The following is a 24,353-nucleotide window of genomic DNA, read 5'->3' on the forward strand; positions in this document are numbered from 1 at the left end:
GACTGTGTAAGCATTTGGCACTGTTCAACTCTAGATTGCCCTTGAATTCAGTTGCACTTACTGTTAGCTGCTTTGGGTATATGCTGAACCTTCGTTATAAATGTAGGCTCTAGCCTTGCAGCTGGACAGTATACCCTCTGAATACAGAATCACTGAACGCTATCTTTAGATTATCTAGCTCCCCTCAGGGCATCTACTATGAAGCCCTGCTCTGAGCCCTCCTCTGACTGATGAGGGTTTAATTAGCCTAGAGATTCCTCTGTGACAACCAGCCAAGAAGCTTCTATGTTGAAAAATTTCCCATTGTGCCAGAGACTAAAGCTGGTACTTAGATTTTTTTTATAACAGGGTGAATAGAATGCCACTGAGGAAACACGCAGTATTTCAGCATGACGACTTGTTTGCTATTGCAGAAAGACCAAGAAAAAGCTCTCTCACTCCTCATAAGTTACTCTTTCTCTACCTAGTATTATATACCATTAATTAGAAACAAATTCACCTATCATGTAAGATGTATTATAAAAAAATTATGAGGAAATATTTCTTCAAAAGTTATTTTGTGAGAGTAAAAGATAAAAGCATATGAAGTTGCTGACATGAAGAAAACACAAAATATAATGCAGTGTAAGGTCCACTATTTGCAGTACTCCAATTCTATTTTCCAGGAGCTTGGATGAGAGTGCTCAGTGGCCAGGCTTGGACAAGGAAGGAAGACGGGCAATCATCTTGCAGCAAGGAAGGGCAATGAGCAATGAGGCTCAGTTCCCAAGAGCCTGATTTAAAAGACGATTTTAATACTGTTGGGGGTTTTATTACAAAATTTTTAAAACATTTATAAACTAATAGACTACTTTTAAAAATTAATTGACTTTAAACAAAGATAATAGACTTTCATTTTTAGCGCTGTGGCAGGTCTATAGAAAAAGTGAGGGGAAAGTGTAGAAAATTCCACCCAACCCCTCTCCTACCTTACCTTACAGTCTCTCCCATTTTTAACATCTTGCATTAGTGCAGTACATTTATTATAATTGATAAACCAATATTGATACATCATTAATTAAAGACTACAGTTCACATTAAAATTCACTCTTGTGTTGTACATTCTATGGATTTTGAGAAATGCATAATGAAAAGTATCTTACATTACAGTATCTTCAAAACAGATTGTAAGGTAACAAAATTTCACAAAAAGAAGACTAAAAGATGCCATGTTGAAACCCTTAACTGTGCTGAAACAAGTTAAATCAACTAAAACTCAACCTAAAACTTAGTGAACTTATTCTTTATAGTTCCTTCCAGACAGAAAAGCAATATAGTAAAAATTAAGTAGTCTTTTCTTTGAAAATTGTAGTTATTTTGATAAACAGTGCTGTCAAAACAGGAAATATGAACACCAAATACTCTAGTTCATTCTCTTTCGTGTGCTGCTCTCAGGGTTTGGTGTGAATACTTCATAGTTAAAGTATGTCTTCCCTTGAGGATCACATAGACATTTAATTTCTGTTCTGGCATTTGACCTATTGTGTTTATGAGGTTCTATTGAGAAATGGAATTGATGATTTCTTCCATAACCACAAAGAAAAAATTGAGAGTTACTGATTTCAAACCACTATTATAACCTTTCAAGTTTTTCTGGAAAAATGTTTTCTTTCCAAAATGAAAGAAAAAGAACTCCTTATTAAATGTCTAACTTTTCCATATCATCACATCTTTCAATATGTTAAATTCACCTCAGACTTAGCTGGAAGGTGGGAGTTCCTCATCTGTAGTTTGGAATCTACCAGGAGATGTCACTGGCTGGCCTAATCTGTACTGGTTCCTGCTTGTTGAGACATTATTTTCAAGGAAAAGAGCAGATTTTCCATCTGGGGCCCACCCCTCCTGTCCTCCACAATAACTTTCTTGTCAGTGTACATTCACTGTTCATGCCTCAAAGTCCGTCCTTCTCAACCCCCATAAGCCCCTGAGGATTCAGAGGAAGTCAGTGTTAATGCTTTCTCCAGTCTTTCCCTCTTGTGTGAACTGCTACTTTAAGACTCTTTTGAAGAATCATAACCCAAGTTGTGAAGTCCAACAATTCCTCTGGAGAAATGGTTCTCAACTAGGGCCAAATTTGGGCCCCAGGAGACATATGGCAATATCTGACAATGTTTTTTTGATTGTTACAAACAGGTTGGGGAGAGTCCTGTTAGCATCTAGTAGGAGAGGCCAGGGATGCTCCTGAGCAGCCTGCAGGATGCTCCCCCGCCCCTACCACCACCCACATTAAAAGATTCTCTGACCCACGATGGCAATGGTGCTGAGGTTTAAAAACCCTGCTCTGAAGTTTTAATCAGTTGGCCATTTTTGCCATCCCATGTTGAAATATTTTGATTTAAAGCATTACTTCTGGATTCCTTTTTCAAGATAATGTCCATTGTACAGTGGAAAATGATGTGTTTTCCTATCACTTTGCTCAAGAATAAAGCTGTCATATTTGCAAAATAGATAACCTTTGTTGTTACTCAAAATGTAAACTGTCATAAGGGATAAGAGATTAACTGATTTCACTGCCAACGTTTACAGTGTCATTATTTTTCCCTTTAACTACCTGCTTGATATCCTTGCTGACGAAGATGTTTTAAAATGAAAGACAATTAGAGGCTTTATGTTTATGAAAAATGAAGTGTTCAGGCACAAAAGAATGCACAGTGGACCTTTTATGGGATGTTTAAAATATCCTTTCATTAAAAGATTTTCTGAAGTGGCTGTTTGTCACTTAATAGGAATCCCCGTTGTTGCTACTGTTGTTTTCATGCATAAATACCAGCATCTGTAAGTTTCCAGGATGTTCTTTAGAATTTCACACCACTTGACTTCATGTTGGGTTGCCTCAGATGATTTTTCAATCTTAAAGTCACATCATATAAAAGTGTATCTTTCAATACACTGCAAAAACCATTGGAAACGCAGCCAGAGAACAAGATTCTACTCACTGATGAGATTTGTTTAGCTGGGATGGAATTCAAATCTTTTTAAATTCGTTGCCAATATTCTTAAAAATTAGTAGATTGCTCATAAGAATCTAAATTATTTTTCTTTTCTGAAAAATCAAAAGATCTGGCTTTTGTGGCCAGCATTCCTCCATGGCAACAGTCTACTGCAGGAGAATGTATGCTTTAGACAGGTCTGGCACCTGCCCACTTGTCTAGTGCCCACCAAGCCTGTTGGACACCCGTGGGTCTGTTTGCTGCAGTCATTTGAGGGGATAGACCCCTGCTCCATTGCAGTTGAGTTCTGCAACTGCAAGTGCTTATATAGAACCCAGTCCTTGCTGCATAAAATAACACAGCAATTCATATGAGAAGGAGCTGAGACCATTTTGGAGAATGGTAGAAAATGTGCTAAGAGTAGAGACTGAGCTGTGACTAAATGGAAGGGAACAGATAAAAGCAGATTCAGAGATTCCAGTCTGCTTCCTAGTATCACCCTTAGAGAGAAACCTGACCTTTGGTGAGAAGGCAGACCAGGTAGTAAATATAAAGGAAACTTGAGTACTTTTATGACCATGTCAGAGGCTCTTTGCTGTTGAATTTGACTGTATATCATCTTTGCCTCAAGTGGTGAGTTCTTAGTCCTGGCCTATGTTCTTGAGAAATCACCACAAATAGAAATGGAATCCAGGAAGAGCTCCATGAGGTAGGCAGCAGTCCAAGGTGGCAGTATTTCTAACACAATGTGTGGGAGTTAGGACATGAAGCAAAGGTAGAGAAAATGCAAATCCAGAATCAAAGCACAGGGAATATCAGACACATGCTTTTGGATTGAAACTGTAGAGTCCAACTGAAGGAGAAGTGTCAGCTAAAAACCTTACAGGACAGGTGAGAACAATAAGATGGCCGTTTCTGGCCCGTGCATTCCTTTATGAGAAGTCTGATTTCGCTTAATCTAGAAGACCCATGGGTCAACTCGTTCCTCTGTCTGTAGTGATCTAAGGCTCACACTTGGCTCAGTCTTCATTTGACAGTGCCTGATTCGCGTGTCAGCTACAGCACATTTCCTGTCAGCTACATCATACCTGATAGACCATTTCTCTAGTCTTTCAGAGTCTGAGAAGAGTCCAGAATAGTCTGGCCACACAGAGCTTCAGGATACTTCCTTCTCTCCCTGCCCCCAAACAAGATAAAACGTCTTGAAGCTCTGGCCTCCCTCCACCTGGACTCCAGAAACTTGGAGATGAGGAGAAAAAAATTCTAGGGGGTTGGGATGGGAAGTGAGGTAAGGGAATGAGCTGGTTTGGAGGGTATTTAAGCCTTATCTGATGAAAGAGAAAAAAGAAAGACTGGAAAGAATGACAATTGAGGAAGAAAAAGAGTGAAAGAATATTAAAATTGTTGCTGGAAGACATCCTAGGTAAACATTATCCTAGGCTTGGCTTTCTTTCAATGTCGTTATGTATACAGTGACCATGTAATTTACGATCTGATCTCCTAAAGTAAAAGAGGGAGCTATTAATAATTTTTCCAAGATAACAGCATGACTTGGGACTGGCCATGGTAAACCAGGGCATCAGGTGTCCCTAGTTAGTGTCAAAGTAACAACAGCAAAGCTTCCTTTAGATTCACAGCCACAGGCTACTAATTAAATTATAGAGGCCTAGAGGCCTGGAGGCATAACCAATTGTATTATGATGTTGAAAGTGAAGACCCCAACTTGGTTGAAGGATGAGGAGAGTGTTTCTGTCTCTAAAGTACCCGGGACTTGAAAAAATAAATCACAGATGCACAAGAATTCAACTTGAATTTTCTGAATTGGGCCTAAACAGGTGTTTTCACTTTTTGAATCTGCCAGTGATTCTATGTGCAGCCTACTCAGAACTCTGCAGCTTCTCCTAGGCTTCCAGGAGACCATACCTTCTATTGCCCTCTCCTTAATTGGCCTGTGCTGGAACTGGCGAATTTCCTCCCTGTTTACCAGCCCCCACCATTCTGGGGCAAGAGGAGGTGGTGGCCTGCAGTAAAGGGAACTTTGCATTTGAGCCAAAAATATGTGTTTATCGTCAAGGACAAACAAACAAGAAACTTGAGTAAAACCTGCAAACCAGGTCAGTAATAGCTCTCAGCATCACGAGCACAAACATTTAAGAAGTTATGCTTGGCTTGGTGCTTTATCACGACACAGAGTCACACAGACACATTTGTGAAATTGTTTGCTGTACCTATTTAGTTTTCAGAGATGCCTACACTGAGTCCACTTCCAGACCCCAATGATTTCATTCAACCTGTATTTATGGAGCATCCGCTAAAGCTCGAGTGCTAGGGGCTGCCATAGCTGCTGCTGCACTACAGCAGAGTCTTCACTTTCGAGACCGAGTCCAGTGGGGAAGTAACACACAGAACCAGAGAGAGAGCGACCTGGGCTGCGTGGAGCTGCTGTCACCCACAATGTCACATGGCTACACAGCCAGTAGCAAGATCAGTCTCACAGGATAAATTAACAAAAGCGTTTTAAATTCTTGTTGCAGCCTCTCTGAAAATCACCTAGAGTTTATACAATACTCAGCAAGGTTTCCAGGAGCCTTCCTCTCTCCACCCACACTGCCTCTTCTTCCCTCTTCTTTCTCTGGATCTCAGTATCGCCTCAACCCTTATCAATATCTCAGTATTTCAATTTAGTCTCAGATCTCAGCATCTTGCAGAGCTCGCCATGGTAACAGTTCACTGTTCCCTTTTTCTCTCTTCACTCCCCCAAACTCTAATTCCTAACTCTGGCTTCTGTAAACCTTTTCTTTAGTCTTCCTCCTCCCTCTGGGATTGGTCCGGGCCAGGGCTCCATTTCCTTTAAAATGGAAATCGTGCAGCTCTGCTCTTATTCTAATCACCAGGACAAAAGGCCAGGCTTTGAGCTGCCCAAGCAGCAAGGCTGCTTCTTAGAAGCCTGGTGGAAGGGGAAGGAAAAATGTTTTGACTGCTCAAAAATTAACGTATTTGCTCTCTCACTTATGCATATATGTAAGCATAACTACATAAAGGGCCATAGTATCATGAAGTATTGTGGAAGGATTCAGGGATGATCTTGTGTAAGAATGATAGTATGATATAGAAATAAATGCCAGAGGAGTGCTTTTAAATTAACTTTTATTACAGAACACTTTTGCAGAATATTAGTAAATAATATATATTTTGCCAATGGAATTAAACTGCTTTTCAGTATCCCACTGCTGTTCATTTTTCACGATAACAAAATGGAAACTATTGTTTATTGTTCCAGCAAGTATCAGATGTGGAGTGGTCTGCACAAACTTTTTAAAAGAAAATAAAAATATCTTTGAGGTCCATAAGAACAATATAACATATGATATGGAAAAGTTGGCAATATTTTTTCTTGTTTGTATTTGTCATTAGACTAGAAACTCCTGAATAGAATGGATTGTTTGTTAATAATTGCAACTCTAGTGCCCAGTATATTGCCTAAAATTTGAGAGGTCATTATTAATGAATAAATAATACAAGCTGGTATTAACTGAGCATTTTATAAATTCCTGACATTTTTGCCGCTTATATTGTCTGTAGTAAGGATTATGCCACTGTAAGATCTTTTAAGGCTTACACCTTCTAGTTTTTAGTTTAGTTTTGTTTTTTTGAAAAAAAAATTGTGAGTGCACAGTAGGTATCGATATATAGGGGTTACTTGAGATATTTTGATACAGGCATACAATGAATAATAACTATATCAGTGTAAATGGGGTATCCATAACCTCAATCATTTATCCTTTCTTTGTTTTACAAAAAAAGCAATTACACTCTTTTTGTTATTTTGAAATATTCAATAAACTATTGTTGACTGTAGTCACCCATTATGCCACCAAATCTAGATGTGATTCATTCTAACTATATTTTTGTAAACATTAAGCATCCCACTTCCCTCACACAACCCCACTACTCTTCCCAGCCTCTGGTAATCATCATTCTACTCTCTATCTCCATGAGTTCAGTTGTTTTAATTTTTAGTTCCCACACATAAATGAGAACGTGCAGTTTGTCTTTCTGTGCTTGGCTTATTTCCCTTAACGTGATGACCTCCAGTTCCATCTATGTTATTGCAAACAATAGGATCTCAATCTTTTTATGGCTGAATAGTACTCTATTGTATATAAGTAACTGATATGGTTTGGCTCTGTGGCCCTACTCAAATCTCACCTTAAACTGTAATCCCCATAATCCCCACGTGTCAAGGGGGGGACCAGGTGAATCATGGGGGTGGTTTCCCCAATGCTGTTCTTGTGATAATGAGTGAATCTCACGAAATCTGATGGTTTTATAAGTGTCTGGCATTTCCTCTGCTTGCACTCATTCTCTCTCCTGCCACACTGTGAAGAAGTGCCTTCTGCCAGGATTGCAAGTTCCTGAGGCCTTCCTAGCCATGTAGAACTGTTTGTCAATAAACCTCTTTCTTTTGTAAATTACCCAGTCTCCGGTGTGTGTGTCTTTATTAGCAGCATGAGAACAAACTGATGTGGTTAACACATTTTCTTTATCCATTTGTTTATTGATGGACACTTAAATTGTTTCCAAATCTTTGCTGCTGTGAATAGTACTGGAATGAATGTGTAAATAACTCTTTGATATACTGATTTTCTTTCTTTTGGATTTATACTAAGCAGTGGGGTTTCTGGGTCATATTGTGGTTCTATTTCTGGTGTTTTGAGGAAGCTTCAAACTGTTTTCCCTAGTAGTTGTACTAATTTATATTCCTGTCAACAGTCGACAAGGGTTTCCTTTCCTGTATATCCTCCAGCATTTGCTATTGCCTGTCTTTTGGATAAAAGTCATTTTACATGGGATGGGATGATATCTAATTGTAGTTTTAATTTGCATTTCTCTGATAATCAGTGATCTTGAACATCTTTTTATATGCCTGCTTGCCATTTGTATGTCTTTTTTTGTTTTTTGAGAAATATCTGTTCTGATATTTTGCCCATTTTTAAATTAGACTGTTAGATTTTTTTCTATTGAATTATTTCAGCTCTTATTATATTCTGGTTATTAATCCCTTGTCAGATGGAAAGTTTGCAAATATTTTCTCCCATTGCATGGGTTGCCTCTTCTCCTTTCCTATTGTTTCTGTTGCTATTTAGGAACTTCGTCACTTGATATGATCTCATTTGTCCATTTTTGCTTTGGTTGCCTGTGCTTATGGTTTATTACTCAAGAAGTCTTTGCCAAGACCAAAGTCCTAAAGAGTTTCCCCAGTGTTTTTGTTTAGTAGTTTCATAGTTTGAGGTCTTAGATTTAAGTCTTTAATTCATTTTGATTTTATTTTTGGATATTAGCTATAGAAAGGGTTTTAAGTTTCATTCTTCTGCATATGGATAGCTGGTTTTCTCAGCACAATTTATAAAGAGACTATTCTTTTCCCAATGTATGTTCTTGGTCTCTTTGTTAAAACTGAGTTCACTGTGGATGTATGGATTCATTTCTGTGATATCTATTCTGTTCCATTGGTCTGTGTATCTGTTTTTAAGCCAATACCATGCTGTGTTAGTTATGATAACTCTGTAGTATAATTTGAAGTCAGATAATATGATTCCTCCTATTTTGTTATTTGTGCTCAGGATATCTTTGTCTATTCTGAGTCGTTTACAATTACATACAAATTTTAGGATTTTTTTTCTATTTCTGTGAAGAATGTCATTGGTATATTAATAGGGATTGCATTGAATCAGTAGATTGCTTTGGGAAGTATGGACATTTTTAATAATATTGATTCTTCCAATCCATGAACATGGAATATCTTTCCATATTTTTATGTCCTCTTCAATGTTTTGCATCAGTGTTTTCTTGTTTTTATTGTAGAGATCTTTTGCTTCTTTGTTTATGTTTATTCCTAAGCATTTTTTTGGTAGTTATTATAAATGGGATTACATTCTTGATTTCTTTTGCAGATTGTTCACTATTGGCAATAGAAATTCTACTGGTTTTTGTATGTTGAATTTTGTATCCTACAACTTTACTGAATTTGTCAGTTTCTAATAGGTGTTTTTATGGTAGAGCCTTTAGGTTTTTCCAAATATAAGATTATATCATTTTCAAATAAGTATCATTTGATCCTTCCTTTCTAATTTGGATGCTCTTTATTTCTTTCTCTTATCTGATAGCTCTTGCTAGAACTTTTAGTACTATGTTGAATGCCAGTGGTGAAAATACATATCCTTGTCTTGTTCCAGATCTCAGAGACAAAGCTTTCTGTTTACCCATTCAATTTGATACTAGCTGTGGGTCTGTCATATGTAGCTTCTATTTTGTTCAGTTATGTTTCTTCTATACCCAGTTTTTAAAGAATATTTATCTTGTACTCCCAACCTCAGGTAATCCACCCGCCTTGGCCTCCAAAGTGCTTGGATTACAGGCATGAGCCACCACGCCCAGCCTTAAAGAATATTTATCATAAAGGATGCTGAATTTTATCAAAATTTTTTTTGGTATCAGTTGAAATTATCATATGGTATTTGTCCTTCATTCTATTAATATGATGTATCACATTGATTGATTTACATATGTTGAACCACTCTTGAATTAATGGGATAAATCCCATTTGGTCATGATGAATGAACTTTTTAATGTGCTATTGAATTTGGTTTGCTAGAATCTTGTTGAGGATTTTTCCATCAATGGTCATCAAAGATATTGGCCTATAGTTTTCTATTTTTGATGACTCTTTGGTATTTGTATCAGGGTAATACTAACCTTATAGAATAAGTTTAGAAGTATTCCCTCCTCCTTGATTTTTTGGAATAAGTTAAGTAGGATTGGTATTAGTTCTTCTTTAAATCTTTGGTAGAATTCACCAGTGAAGCCATCAGGTGCTGGCTTTTCTTTGCTGGAAAAAAGTTTATCACAGCTTTGATCTTGTTACTTGTTATTTGTCTGTTCAGGTTTTGGATTTCTTCATGGGTTCAGTCTTGGTAAGTTGTGTTTGTCTAGGAATTTATCCATTTCTAGATTTTCCATTTTATTAGCATATAATTGCTCATAGCAGCCTCTAATGAGCCTTTGAATTTCTGTGGTAACAATTATAATGTCTTGTTTTTCATCTTTGATTTTATTGATTTGGGTCTTCTCTCTTTTTTCTTTATTTCTGCTCTGCTCTTTATTATTATCCTTCTTTTGCTAATTTTGAGTTTGGTTTGCTTTTGCTTCTCCAATTCTTTAAGATGTATTGTTGAGTTATTTATTTAAAGTTTTTCTACTTTGTTGATATAGACACTTATTGCTATAAACTTTCCTCTTAGTATTGCTTTCACTGTATCTCTTAGGTTTTAGTGTGTTTTCATTTGTTTCAAGAATTTCTAAAATTTGTTTCTTAATTTTCTTATTGATTTACTAGTTATTCAGGAGCATGTTCTTTAATTTCCACATTTGTGTAGTTTCCAAAATATCACTTGTGACTGATTTCTAGTTTTATTCCATTGTGATCATGGAAGATACTTGATATAACTTTAATTTTTTAATGTTTTAAGACTTGCCATATGGTCTAACATATGGTATATCCTTGAGAATGATCCATGTGCTGGGGAGAAGAATGTGTTTTCTGTTGCCATTGGGTGAAATATTCTGTAAATATCTATTAGGTACATTTGATCTATAGTCAAGATTAAGTCCAATGTTTCTTTGATGATTTTCTGTCTGGGCAATCTGTCCAGTGCTAAAAGTGGAGTGTTAAAGTCTCCAGGTATTATTGTATTGGGATCTATCTCTCCCTTTGACTATAATAATATTTGCTTTATACGTATGAGTGCTCCAGTGTTGGGTGCATATATATATTTATAATTATTATATCCTCTTGCTGAATTGACTCCTTTGCCATTATATAATGCTCTTCTTTTTCTCTTATGGTTTTTGTTTTTAAATATGTTTTGTCTGATAAAAGTATAGCTACTCCTGTTCTTTTTTGGTTTCCATTGACATGGAATATCTTTTTCCATCCTTTTATTTTCAATCCTTGTGTATCTTTGTAGGTGAAGTATGTTTCTTGCAGGCAACAGATTACTGGGTGTTTTTTTGTTTGAGACAAAATCTCACTCTGTTGCCCAAGCTGGAGTGCAGTGGTGCAATCTCGGCTCACTGCAACCTCGGCTCACTGCAACCTCTGCTTTCCAAGTTCAAGTGATTCTCCTACCCCAGCCTCCTGAGGAGCTGGGACTACAGGCGTGTGCCACCATGCCTGGCTAATTTTTGTATTTTTAGTAGAGATGGGGTTTTACCAGTAAGCCAGGATGGTCTCGAACTCCTGATCTCATGATCTGCCCACCTTGGCCTCCCAAAGTGCTGGAATTACAGGTGTGAGCCACTGTGCCTGGCCTGGGTATTTTTTATCCATTCGATCACTCTTTGTGTTTTGATTGGAGGGTTCAGTCTAGTTACATTTAATGTTATTATTGATAAGTTAGGCTCAACTCTTGTCATTTTGTTATTAGTTTTTTGGTTGTTTTGTGGTCTTCTCTTTCATCTTTTCTTCCTTCCTGTCTTCCTTTTAGTGAAAGTAGTTTTTTTCTGGTAATATGTTTGAATTTCTTGCTTTTTATTTTTTATGTATATGTTGTAGTGTTTTTTAATTTGAGGTTAACATGAGGCATGCAAAGACTATCTTATAACCTGTTATTTTAAACTGAGGACAACTTAACACTGTTTGTATAAACACACTAATAAGCAAAGAGAAAACTAGTAAAAATTATATACTTTAACTTCATCTTGCTGCTTTTTAAGTTTTTGTTGTTTCTACTTTTATTATACTATGTCTTGAAAAGTTGTAGAAGGTATTATTTTTGAGAGATTCATCTTTTAGTCTTTCTACTTAAGATATGAAGTTTATACACCACAATTACAGAGTTAGAATAGTTTGTATTTTTCTCCATACTTACTTTAACAGTGAGTTTTGTAGCTTCAGATGATTTCTTATTGCTCATTAATGTACTTTTCCTTCAGATTGAAAAACTCTCTTTATTATTTCTTACAAGACGAGTCTGGTGTTGATGATATCCCTCAGCTTTCATTTGTCTGAAAAAGTCTTTATTTCCCTTTCTTTAATGTTTGAAGGATATTTTTGCTGGAAATACTATTCTAGACTATATATATATTTTTCCCTTTGCATATTGCTACTCTCTCTTGGCCTGTGAGGTTTCCCCTGAGAAGTGTGCTGCTAGATATTTTGGAGCTCTCCTGTATTTGTGTGTGTGTGTGTGTGTATGTGTGTGTGTGCGCACGTGTGCATGTGTGTGTGTGTGTGTGTGTGTGTGTGGTTTTTAGGATCATTTCTTTATCCTTGACGTTTGGGAGTTTGGTTATTAAATGCTTTGAGGTAGTCTTATTTGGGTTAAATCTGCTTGGTGTTCTATAAGCTTCTTGTACTTAAATATTTATATCTTTCTCTAGGTTTGGGAAATTCTCTGTTATTATCCCTTTGAATAAGCTTTCTACTCCAATCTCTCTCAACTTCCTCTTTAAGTTCAATAACTCTTAGATTTACGCTTTTGAGGCTATTTTCTAGATCCCATAGGTGTGCTTCAATTCTTTATTATTCTTTTTTCTTTTGTCTCCTCTGACTATGTATTTTCAAATAGCCTGTCTTTGAGCTCACAAATTATTGCTTTTGCTTGATCAATTCTGCTGTTAAGAGGCTCTGATGCATTCTTTAGTATGTCAGCTGCATTTTTCAGCTCCAGCATTTCTGCTTGATTCTTTTAAATTATTTCAACCTCTTTCTTAAGTTTATCTGATATGATTCCAAATTCCTTCTCTGTGGTATCTTGAATATCATTTAGTTTCCTCAAAACAAGTATTTTGAATCCTTCTAAAAGGCCAACTCTCTGTCTTTCTGGGTTTGGTCACTGGTGCCTGATTAATTTTCTTTGGTGAGGTCATGTTTTCCTAGATATGCATTAGTAAACATGCTGTGAATGTTCATTGGTGTCTGGGTGTTGAAGAATTAGATATTTATCATAGCCTTTGCACCTTGAGATTGTTTGTACCCGTTCTTCTTTGGAAGGCTTTCCAAGTATTTGAAAGAACTTGGGCATTGTGATCTAAGTCTTTGGTCACTGTAGCCATCTCTGCATTAGTGGCCACCCCAAGCCCAGTAATGCTGTGACTCTTGCAGACTCGTAGAGGTACTGCTTTGGTGGTCTTAGGGAAGATCCAGAATGCCCTGGATTATCAGGCAGATTCTTGTTCTCTTTCCCTACTTTCCCCCAAACAAACGGAGTCCTTCTTTGTACTGAGCTGCTTGAAGCTGGGGGAGAGGTGACCCAGGCACTTTTATGTTTACCACCACTGGGACTGCTGGGTCAGACCTGTAGCCAGCATAGAGCTAGGTCTACCCCAAGACCCTTAGTGTCAACTGCCTTGCTACTGCTTATGTTCCACTCAAGGACCAAGGACTCTATTATCAGCAGGTGGTGAATCCAGCCAGGCTTATGTCCTTTCCTTCAGGACAGCAAATCAGCCCCTTGTGGGTGCAGAGATGTCATTCAGGAGCCAGGGTCTGGAATCAGGGACCCCAGGAGTCTGCTTGGTGTTCTACCCCATCATATACCACAAACTTGTAACTGAGCTGGTACCGAAGCTGCAAGACAAAGTCCCCTCTACCCTTCCCTCAAGCATAAAGAGTCTCTCCCCATGGCCACCACAGCTGGGAATTTGCTGGGGCACACCTCAAACCACATGGTTTTGAGAATCACCCAAGGCCTCTAGTGAATACTGCCAGGCTATCACTGTTGTTTATTCCGAGATGAAGAAGTCTTTAGTTAGCAGGTGATGAATCCTGACAGGACAGGGTATTTCCTTTCAAGGTAGTGGATTCCCTTCTGGCCCAGCGTGTATCCAGAATTGCCACACAGGAGCTAGGACCTGGAATGAGGGCCTCAGGACTCTGCCTGGTACCCTATTCAACTGTGGCTGAGCTGGTATCCAAGTTGAAAGACAAAATCCTCTGTACTCTCTCCTCTTGTCTCCTCAGGCAGAAGGAGGAAGTCTCTCCCAGAGCTGTAAGCTGCACTGCCTGGGGTTGGGGGAGGAATGACACAAGCACTCCCTTGCCACCTCAGCTGGTGTCTCACTACGTTGTGTGCCCCTCAAGTCCACTGGCTCTGAGCCCAACACAGCACCAGAACTTGACCAGGAATTGTGGTCTTTGTGGCCTAGGCTGCCTTTCAGGTTTATTTAGAACCCTAGAGTACTTTAGCCTGTAGTGACAGGGCTAGCCAGAACTCAGGTTCTGGCTGCTGGGATGGGCAGTTTGCCTCTGGTTAGGGCTGGCCTAAATGCTCCCTCTGTGGGTGCTGGCTGAGTTCTGCCCATGTTCCTTTCTGCTGTGACAGGGCAACACTGAGTTCTAATACGGTCACTGCCTTCTCCTTCCTGCAAGATTCCCTGTGCCACATGGCCACTACTGGGGGATGGTGGAGGAGTGGTGTGAGTGATTCAGGACTATCTTTCTTACCCTCTTCAGTGCCTCTTACCTCAATATGGTGTTAAAATCAGGTACTGTGATCGCTTACCTGAGTTTTAGTTCTTATGAAGGTGCTTTGTTGTGTGGATAGTTGTTCATTTTGGTATCCCTAAAGGTGGGGGTGGGGGTGATCAACTGGTGGAAGTATTTATTTGGCCAACTTGCTCCACCTCCTCTCTCCATCTTCTAGTTCTAAAAGATTTTTTCTTTTCCTTTTCGCTCCTTTCTTGTTATAAGGTATTTAATGTTGACAACAACACTGCCTAATAGAAACATAATGCAAGCTGCAAATGTGGGCAACAAATATTTAATTTTTATAGTACTCACGTTGAAAAAGCAAAAAGAATGAGATAAAATTTATTTTAGTAATATATTTTATTTAATTGAATACAGCTAGCCCTCTGTGTCCAGAGGTTCAGCCTCCGTGGATTCAACCAACCATGGATCAAAAATACTTTTTTAAACTAAAACTATATTTAGTTTAAAAATAAAAATAACAAAACAACAATTAAAAATAACACAAATAAAAAACAATTCAGTATATCAACTATTTATATAGTATTTATATTTTATTGGATATTATTACTGATCTAGAAAGAATGTGCTTAGGTTATATAGAAACTCTACACTATTTTATACAAGGGACTTGAATATCTGTAGATTTTGGTATTTGTACTGTTCCTGAAACTAATCCCCTGTGGATACTGATAGTCAACTGTATATACAAAATATTTCCATTTCAACATGTAACCAATTCAAAAAAAATTTTAATGAGAGATTTTTGCAGTCCTTTCTTCATATGGAGTTTTCAAAATCTGGTGTGTATTTTATATTTTCAGAACATCTCAATTTAAAATAGCCATATTTCAAATGCTCAATAGTCACATGTGGCTAATGGCTTTTGTATGGAACAACATGGTTTTAGACCATCAAACCTAAAGATAAAAATTGCTAACCAGTCATTCAAAGCCATTTTCTGAATAATTTATCTTTTCCTTACTTACATCCAAAATGACTCATTTATTTATGTACTGATATCTTGTATGTATGTATGATACTCAATACAAATTGGTAGAATGAGTGAATGATAGAATGGCATTGTGATTTATTTTGGGAAGATATTAAAGAACCTGGGTGAGGGGGAGGACCTAACATTAATAATACAGACTGTATTGAATATGTGTTGCATCCCTAACATTAGACCAGATACCTGGAAATTATTGTATTATATACTGCCCATGGCATATTTTATAAGATTGATATGATTAGCCTCACTATTAAAAATAAATTTAAGGCTTAGCAATGTTTAGTAACTTGCTCAAGGTTAGGAGCACAGTTAGTTGCAGAGCCAGATTTGAAACTACATTTGTCTGATTCCAGACTGAACTCTTTTTACTACACCATACTGCGTTATAAGATAAGACCATGAGGCTGAAGAAATCGCAGAGAGTATAAATTCATTCTATCAGGTTAGAAAAGAGATTATTGTTTACTGTAGTCAATGTAATTTTCTCTCACTTTAATATCACCTGGAGAGAGTAGCAAAATTCTTTCATTGTTTCCACAAATCTTTCAATTTGTTTCTAAAACATTTATTGAAAGGGTATTTAGAAAATTATATTTCATTAGAGAGGAAGAAAGAATATGTAACCTATATTTTACAGTGCAAAATGGAAATGATAAGTGATTAAATAGTTTCACAAAGGTATTAGTAGTAGAATCATGAAGTTGCTATTATTACATTCCTCTTCTCAACATCTTCTAATCACTAAAAACTGTCCTCATTAGATTGAGGTTACAAACTAGGATGCTAAATTAGGTACGTCTCTTCTTTACCTATTCTGTAAGGTAGACTGCCTGTTGAAAGTCAGATAATAATGCATTCCTGTGCATATGTAATTGTACAGATAATTGCCTCTATCATTTAAAAATATCATTTGCCAAAATGGTGTGTATGATTAATTATGTACATTTATCATTGAGTAGACTCGAGTACATTATAAAATCCTCTCTCTATGCTCATGCATCTTTCCTCCCTTCTTGTTTTTTTCAATGTAAGTCATTTAGTAATTCAAAATTTTTTTTTATTATTTCTTAAGCCATAATTCACCTGCATGGGAACCAGACGTTAAGTTCCCTTGTGGCTGCAGAAATGTTGCTTTTTTAACTTAAGATATCAAGAGACAAGGATGATGTTTAAAATCTCCCTTCTTGATTTATGAATGCCTCTAAAGTTAAAATCCTGGAGAGAGGGCCATTTACTGGTATTCGGGTATCTTTAGTGCCATTTCTTCAGCTCCAAACTGTACATTGTTGGGCTTCAAAGTCAAGTGGTACCAGGCCAGACATGGTGGCTCATGCCTGTAATCCCAGCAGTTTGGCAGGCTGAGGGGGGCGTATCAACTGAGGTCAGGAGTTTGAGACCAGCCTGGCCAACATGGTGAAACCCTGTCTCTACTAAAAACACAAAAATTAGCCTGGTGTGGTGGTGGGTGCCTGTAAGCCCAGCTACTCTTTAGGGTGAAGCAGGAGAATTGTTTGAACCTGGGAGGCAGAGGTTACAGTGCACCAAGATTGTGTCTTGACTACATAGACATCTTTAATTTGGATTTACCTGTCAACCTGCCACTCCAATCCAGCCTGGGTGACAGAGCCAGACTCTTTCTCAAACAAAACAAAACACAGCAAAATCAAACAAAAAAACCTCCCCAAAAAAACAAAGTCAAGTGGTCCTAAGGAAAGAAAAGAATTAATGAATTAAAAGTATAAAAGTATATAGTAATCTCGAAATCCTGACCAGCAGAACTTACCTATAACTAATGTAATTAGTTTACATTATTAGATTACAGTATTAGAAGCTCTATGCTTCTGCCTTGCCATAGAATCTCAGAAGAGCATCTGGAATGATCCCATTAGACCTAAGTCTGATCCTCAGCTCTGAACTCCTCACTCTTTCCCCTCATTCTGGACTTTATTTATTTGAGATGGAGTTTCACTCTTGTTGCCCAGGCTGGAGTGCAATGGCATGATCTCAGCTTGCTGCAACCTCTGCCTCTCAGGTTCAAGCAATTCTCCTGCCACAGCTTCCTGAGTAGCTGGGATTATGGCACCAGACACCACGCCTGGCAATTTTTTGTATTTTTAGTAGAAATGGGGTTTCACCATGTTGGCCAGGCTGGTTTTAAACACCTTTCTGACCTCAGGTGGTCCACCCACCTCGGCCTCCCAAAGTGCTGGGATTACAGGTGTGAGCCACCGTGCCCAGTTCGTTCTGGACTTTAAAAGCCTGTTTTGACAAAGGCTTATGATGCCTAAATGATCTGGCCTGTGCTACTCCTAGGATATTATACTTCTGCTTGTTCCTTTACAGGCTCTCCCCAGCCACTGTGGCCTCTTGCTGTTCCCCAGATACTCTGTGCACTCTTCTGTTTCAGAGCCACTGTGCTTGCAGTTCTCTTTGCCTGGACCAGCTATAGCTGTCTCCCGTATTAGTGCAGCTGTTCCCTTACCCATCTGAGATGTTTACTCAAATGTCATCTTCTCAGAAGGGCCTTCCCTGTCTTCTGGCTCTAAGATTGCAACCCTCTCCCCAAGCAGAAACTGCCTATTACCTTGCCCTGCAAGATTGTTTCCTTTGTATGTATTACTCTTTAATGTATCATATATTTTACCGATTAATCTTGCTTATTAATTTCTCCCTCTACTAGAAAGTAAGCTCCATAGGGCAGAGATTTTAATCTGGTTCACTGATGAATTCCTAGCTCCTGGAATAGTGCCTGGCATATAGTAGGTGCCCAATAAGTGTTTCCTGATTGCATGAATGATGACATCTTCTATTTTTATTTGTCAACACTGGCAACCCTACTCCCCAGCTTAGGAAACGTAGTTACCTGTTGCTCAAACCTATATCCACATAAGTTAAAATCCCAAAAGAGGACAGCTCTTGCAATACTAGCTCCATTTACAAATCTCAACGAGGACCCTGAAAGGCCTAATTTATTAACATACTCTCCCCTGCAGTGGTGATAGGGCTGTGGTGGTATTGCAGGGTGCCAGGTCATGGCAATGGATAGGTTCACTAGCATCTGAAAGATGGGAGAAGAAGTCCTCCAACTTAAGAATGTCAAGCAGGCAGGCAGCATTAGTTCACAATAGGATCCAACACTTTTATAATAAATTGCTTTTTTAATTGTCTGCGCTGCCTGTTAGACTATAATATAAGCTCTATGAAGTCAGGGAACAGCTTGGTATTGCTTGTCATTATAGCCTAAAAACATGGCACACATCAGAATATACTTGTTCTCAATAAATTAATTAATGAATAAATTATTTTGTATGTTTGTGAATGAATACATGAATGAATGAATGAGTGAATAGCAAACCACATTGAAGGCAAATTATTAACAGGTTGTTTTGTGGCATCAGTATAAGGGGGATGTTATGTGACATAAATGTTTAATGGTATTATGTTGAGACAGCTAGGCAGAACCATCCATAATTTGGATTTACCTGTCAACTTGCCCAAATACCACTTTCCTGGAGTATTCAGGAATGAAAACTATGAATTTGCCTCAGGTAAATTTGTTTTCTTTGCTCCATTTCTGACTGGCTCCCTTTGAGGTCATCACATTCCTTTTTTAGAAATGGAAAGACTTTCAGTTAGATCTGGATCTAGGTTGCAAGTATTTCTTTAAGGTGGGTTTTGTATCTCTCTGCTGGGGTCTATTGTGTTGAGCCTCTCTGTTTAAACTTTCTAAGGGAAATCCTTTTCCAAATATTTTGAGAGACACTTGACTATCCCTCCCTCTTATCTCCCCTGCCTTTTGTATAATGCTGAGATCTGGTTCCTAATAGCAATCACAAGGGAACACACAGTGTAAGGTACTAGCACACTCATTCATTTATTCATTCATTCAATATATATTTATAGAGTGCCTACTACATGCTGTGCACAATGCTAAGCTTTGGAGGGATAATGGAAAGCAATTGAACTAGAAGAGGAAACAGATGAAATAGTCAAACAAATACAGAATTTCAATCAGGGCACAGGTGGTATAAAGAAAATGACCTCAGTGCATTGTAGTTATTTAGAGGAGTCTTGGTCCATTCTCTGGGGCAAGAAGAGATTTGACCAAGGAAGTGACATCTGAGCTGAGGTTTGAAGGAGGAATATAAGTTAACCACACAGGACACTAAATGTTTCGAACAGAGGAGATGGCATAAACAAAGACCTGGAGACAAGGAGCTGCGTGGCTTCTTTGAAGATGTGACAGAAGGCCAGGGTGGCTGCAGTTATTGATGTGGGAAAAAATTCTATGAAGAGAGGTCAGAGGAAGGCAGGAATCAGCTTGGCCAGGCTTTGGTACCCATGGTAGGGGTTTTATCTTTATTTGGAAAGATATGGAAAGGCATCTAAATGGTGGTGGAGGATGGCATCTGGATTACCCTTTGGAATAGATCAATCTGATTGCAGAATGGAATAGACATTGGACAGATATAAGATTACATGGTTGAGACCAGTTAGGAGGCAATTTGATATAGAAATCAAACTTTGAAAAATGTATTTTTACATTCCTTGACAGAATACTGAGTCCTTTGCTTTATCAGGCCTGTCAGCTAGAAGTTCTCATTTGGGAACTGGTGGGGGATTTTATTCTGATCTTGCCATGCTGGAGAGCAGGGGTGCCCAGAGCAGGGTAGCTAGGTCTGTTGAATGAATAGATGCAGTTTTGGGACTTGCTGTCTTTGAGGTATCAGTACAGTGATGGGGAAAACTCAACCAGAGCCGGGTGCAGTGGCTCATGCCTGTAATCCCAGCACTTTGGGAGGCCTAGGAGGGCAAATCAACCAGGTTAGGAGTTTGAGACCAGCCTGGCAAACATAGTGAAACCCCATCTCTACTAAAACTATAAAAAATTAGCCAGGAGTGGTGGTGGACACCTGTAATCCCAGCTACTGGGGAGACTGAGGCAGGAGAATCACTTGAACCCAGGAGGTGGAGGCTGGGGAGATGGTCCTGATAGTGGCAGGCAGTAACTCCTAGAGCCGAGGTTGGGAGACAGCCACACACACGCAAAAACCCATAATTGGAGCTGTAACTGTGGTTGGAATTGTTAAAGAAGATCATGTTGGTAAAGGAGTCTAAAGAAAAACACCTATATTTAAGGAATGGGTACTATGTATTTATTCATTTCACAAATAATTATTGTATACTATGTGCCTGTACCTGGGCTGTGAGTGACAGATGAAGTGGTGGAAAAAAGCAGTTGGGGATAAAAACAGAACTCTGCAAGTGTGAAGTAACACACTCCAAAGGAAGAAGGGAGGGTAGCCAATGGTTCAGTTGCTGCTGAGGAAGAAAATGCAGTGAAAGCTGAAATGATGACTTGGAGTTTGTGGATTAGCCTCCACCCTAGGTGGCACATGTTAGAAACTTGGATGAGTAAACCTGGGCTAGTAGTAAACAGACCCGGGGACTGCACGTAAGGGACACTGACAAAACCTTCCTCCCATTTTAGAACTTTACAGGAAGATGAGATTCAACACATACTTCCCTTTATATCTCACTTCCTTGAAATACATCTATTCCATCTACAGAAAGAGAGCTGTACCTTCCTGGGCCTGCCATGGCTGACAGCCAAGAGCAGAGATGTTATAATTTGAAGTTGACAGCAAGATGACCCTTACAGAGTCACTATAGTTTCTGTCTTGTGGCAGATCCTCCTTCTGAAATATGGAGGTGCCATGATGTTAAATCAATAGTAGTGAGTGATGCGGAGATTTGAGTTGAAGCTAAACATAGCTTCCTTGGATTTTACCATTTCATTTTTCTTGCTGGACACCACTTTAGAAGAAGAATCACCTCTGGATAAATCATCTGCTCAGGTTTGCTATTCTAACCAAATGACATTATCCAAAGAGGATCAGAAAAGCCTGAATGTTAATTGTATTCATTTAGGGTTCCATGTAAGGCTTGTGTTGAAGACAAAGTCTCCCTATGGAATTTATAAAGTAGCAGAAACAAACATTTCTGTTAGAGATATTTGGAAAGTTGTGATTACCAATTACAAATTTAACACAAAGTAATTCAGTAATAAAAAGGATAACAAAATTTGAGCTAAATAATATTCAAAGTTTTATTTTCAATAATGTAAGAAGAAAATGAATTTGTTTTTTGTTGCTGTACAACAAACCACCTCAAAATGTAAGGACTTACAAGAACCATTGACTGTTTAGGCTGGGCTTTGGGCCACAGTTCTTCTAGTCTCAACTGGGCTTCTTCATGCATCTTTCTATAGGCAGCCACCTGCAGACAAGCCTAATGGCAGGCTTGTCTGCATGGCAACTGGACAGCATTCCTAGAGGAATGCTTGAAGACCACTTGAGGCATGGCTCAAAATTTGTACAGCATTGCTCTTGCCAAATTCTGTTAGCCAACGCAAGTCACAACATCAGTTCAGAATTTAAAGGGTGAAAAAACACAACGCTATCTATTGATAGGGAGGGGGACTAACTGCAAAATTACACTGTAAGGAGGTGATTTTGGCCATTTTTGCTATCTACCACAGATAATCCATCATTTTTATATATAGGTAGATAAAATGTACAATATTTGAACACTACCTTTGGAAGGGAAAATATTTTTATTCCTTTCCTTGATGGCAGTTTCAAACTAGGACCTTCCTTAAAGCAACCAGTGAGGATGAAATTGTGTTAATGAAATCATTTTCTACTTCATTTTTGTTTCTGTAACTGTAAGGAAAATTCTCATGTTTTCAGTGGCTGTTACTCTAGGTCTGTGTGACATGACCGATCATAGACAAAGCAGAACTTCTTAATGGCAAGAAACACTATCTAGCTGCTGGCCTGGTAATCTTGTATAAAAATTTCAGAATTGCCATTGGGAAAATAACATTTACTTGACAAATGGTGCTATTTCTATTTTGTCTGCCCAATTTTAAACTGTCTCTTATTAAAATGGCAAATTCAGGCCCAGAATATATTGAACAAGTTAAATGTGTAACTGGAAGATGATACACACTTTACCACTTCACTATGTAACATGTAGACTTATGGATGCAAGGACATTTCATGGAAGGGAAGTTTTAAATTATTTTGCATGCATATAGAGAAAATAAAACTTTTTGATGTCTTGGCGCAAACTGAATGGGATCTCAATAGCCCACGTAGAACTTTAAGATGATTTATTATTATGCTAATATTGTAATGTAATATTTATTAAGCATTGGAAGCGTGCAGAATACTAGATAGTCCACATAAAAGATCCTGATGGATTTCAAGGAAAAGGGCTAAAAATGCTCTCTCCTAATCCACAGGAAAAGAGGGTAATTCAGAATCTAGCTGAACCAATAAATCCTATTTAATTTAGCATACATCACATGCCAAAAAAAGAGAGACTAATGGAAATGGAAAGTGATAATCTCTGATTAAAATGTAGTCATCTTAAGAGCACACGTTCCTCTCCAGACTTGAGTTTAGAAAGAGTCAATTCAGTAAAATATTTCTCATTTAAAAAAAGTTTTGGCCAATAATCCTCTGCATTATTACCCGACGTTCTAAGATCATAAGTTAAAATGGTTTCTATAGAGACTAGCTCTATAACTATTATCCCAAACTACAAGATGAAATGCTTTTAAAAAAATTATACCTTAAACTGTAACTTACCAGCATCACAATAAAATTTACAATGTTGGCATAAGGCATTTAGAAGTCTCAGACTAGAGTTATAAATCTGCAGTAGGAGAACAATTTTTCCCAGACTCAAAAACTAACATCAAAATCCCCCTAAATAAGTCTTTTATCTAAAAAAAAAATACACATAATATGAGGAAACAAGATCTTAGTTTGCCATAATTCTACACTTCACTTTGCTTAGCCAGTTTAGATCTGGAGGGAGGAAAAAAGTAAAGCCAAAGCTAAAACCGGGGCGTAGAAACAGCATTTCCTATCTCATCTGATCATGCTTACTGACTAAGGTTATATCCTCTATTCATCTTTAAGTAGAATTCCCACAGAAGTTGATGAAAATATTTGGTGAAAATTGATTGAAAAATAAGTTCTTTCTCTCTCGTATGCTGTCTCTCTGTCTATATGCTCATTACAGATGTGCTGTGTGTGTGTATCAACAAAATTAAAAAAAAATATTATTAGCCTTTGGAAGGTTCTAAGCAAGCAAAAGAATACAAAAATACATAGTTACGTGCTTTTTTTTTTTTTCCCTGTTGGGAGAAACATATCCTAATTATTAGTTTGATTGCAGAAAAAAAGTACAAATTAACTTTGTTTCTGAATATTCTATTTAGAATCCTTCTCTAAAAATAAATAATGCTGTAGATGTCTATGATTACCATTATAATAAAACATAAGTACAAACATTTATTTTCTTTGTTAATATACATTCATGGTAATATGTATTATTTTAAGCAAGGAATATAGTATGCTATTTAAGAATTTGCAAAGAACAATTCAGGAGAGTATATTTTTTAAAACATAATGTATATATTTTCATTTTTTAGAGACAGGGCCTTGCTGTGTCATACAGGCTGGAGTGGTGTGACCATAACTCACTGCAGCCTTGAATGCCTGGGCTCTAGAGATCCTCCCACCTCAGCTGAGTAGCTGGGAGTACAAGTATGTGCCACAAACACCTGGCTATTTTTTTTTTTTTTTTCATTTTTAAGGTATGTACTTTTATTCAACTAGTGTTCACTTTTATTCAACTATTCAAGTCAGTGTACAGGTAAGCCCTGGCTGCCTCCACCCACTCCCAGGGAAACCAAAAGCCTTCATACATCTCAAGTTGAGGGACAAAAAAGGGGTAGCCACAGAGGCTAAAATGTTTCCAAATA

General features: G+C 37.9%; 1 long non-coding RNA gene across 1 annotated transcript; it reads right to left on the reverse strand.

Moving 5' to 3' along the window:
- Nucleotides 1-450: 450 nt before the first annotated feature.
- Nucleotides 451-24,352, reverse strand: LOC119470995. The gene is made up of 5 exons (XR_005199984.1): nt 24,215-24,352; nt 20,375-20,381; nt 17,906-17,909; nt 17,600-17,606; nt 451-463 (listed from the first exon to the last, which is right to left on the reverse strand). It is a non-coding gene; the product is annotated as an uncharacterized LOC119470995 (long non-coding RNA).
- Between the last annotated feature and the right edge of the window lies 1 nt (nt 24,353).

The sequence above is a fragment of the Cebus imitator genome, unplaced genomic scaffold, assembly GCF_001604975.1.
Source record: "Cebus imitator isolate Cc_AM_T3 unplaced genomic scaffold, Cebus_imitator-1.0 Scaffold46, whole genome shotgun sequence".
NCBI classification, from domain to species: Eukaryota; Metazoa; Chordata; class Mammalia; order Primates; family Cebidae; genus Cebus; species Cebus imitator.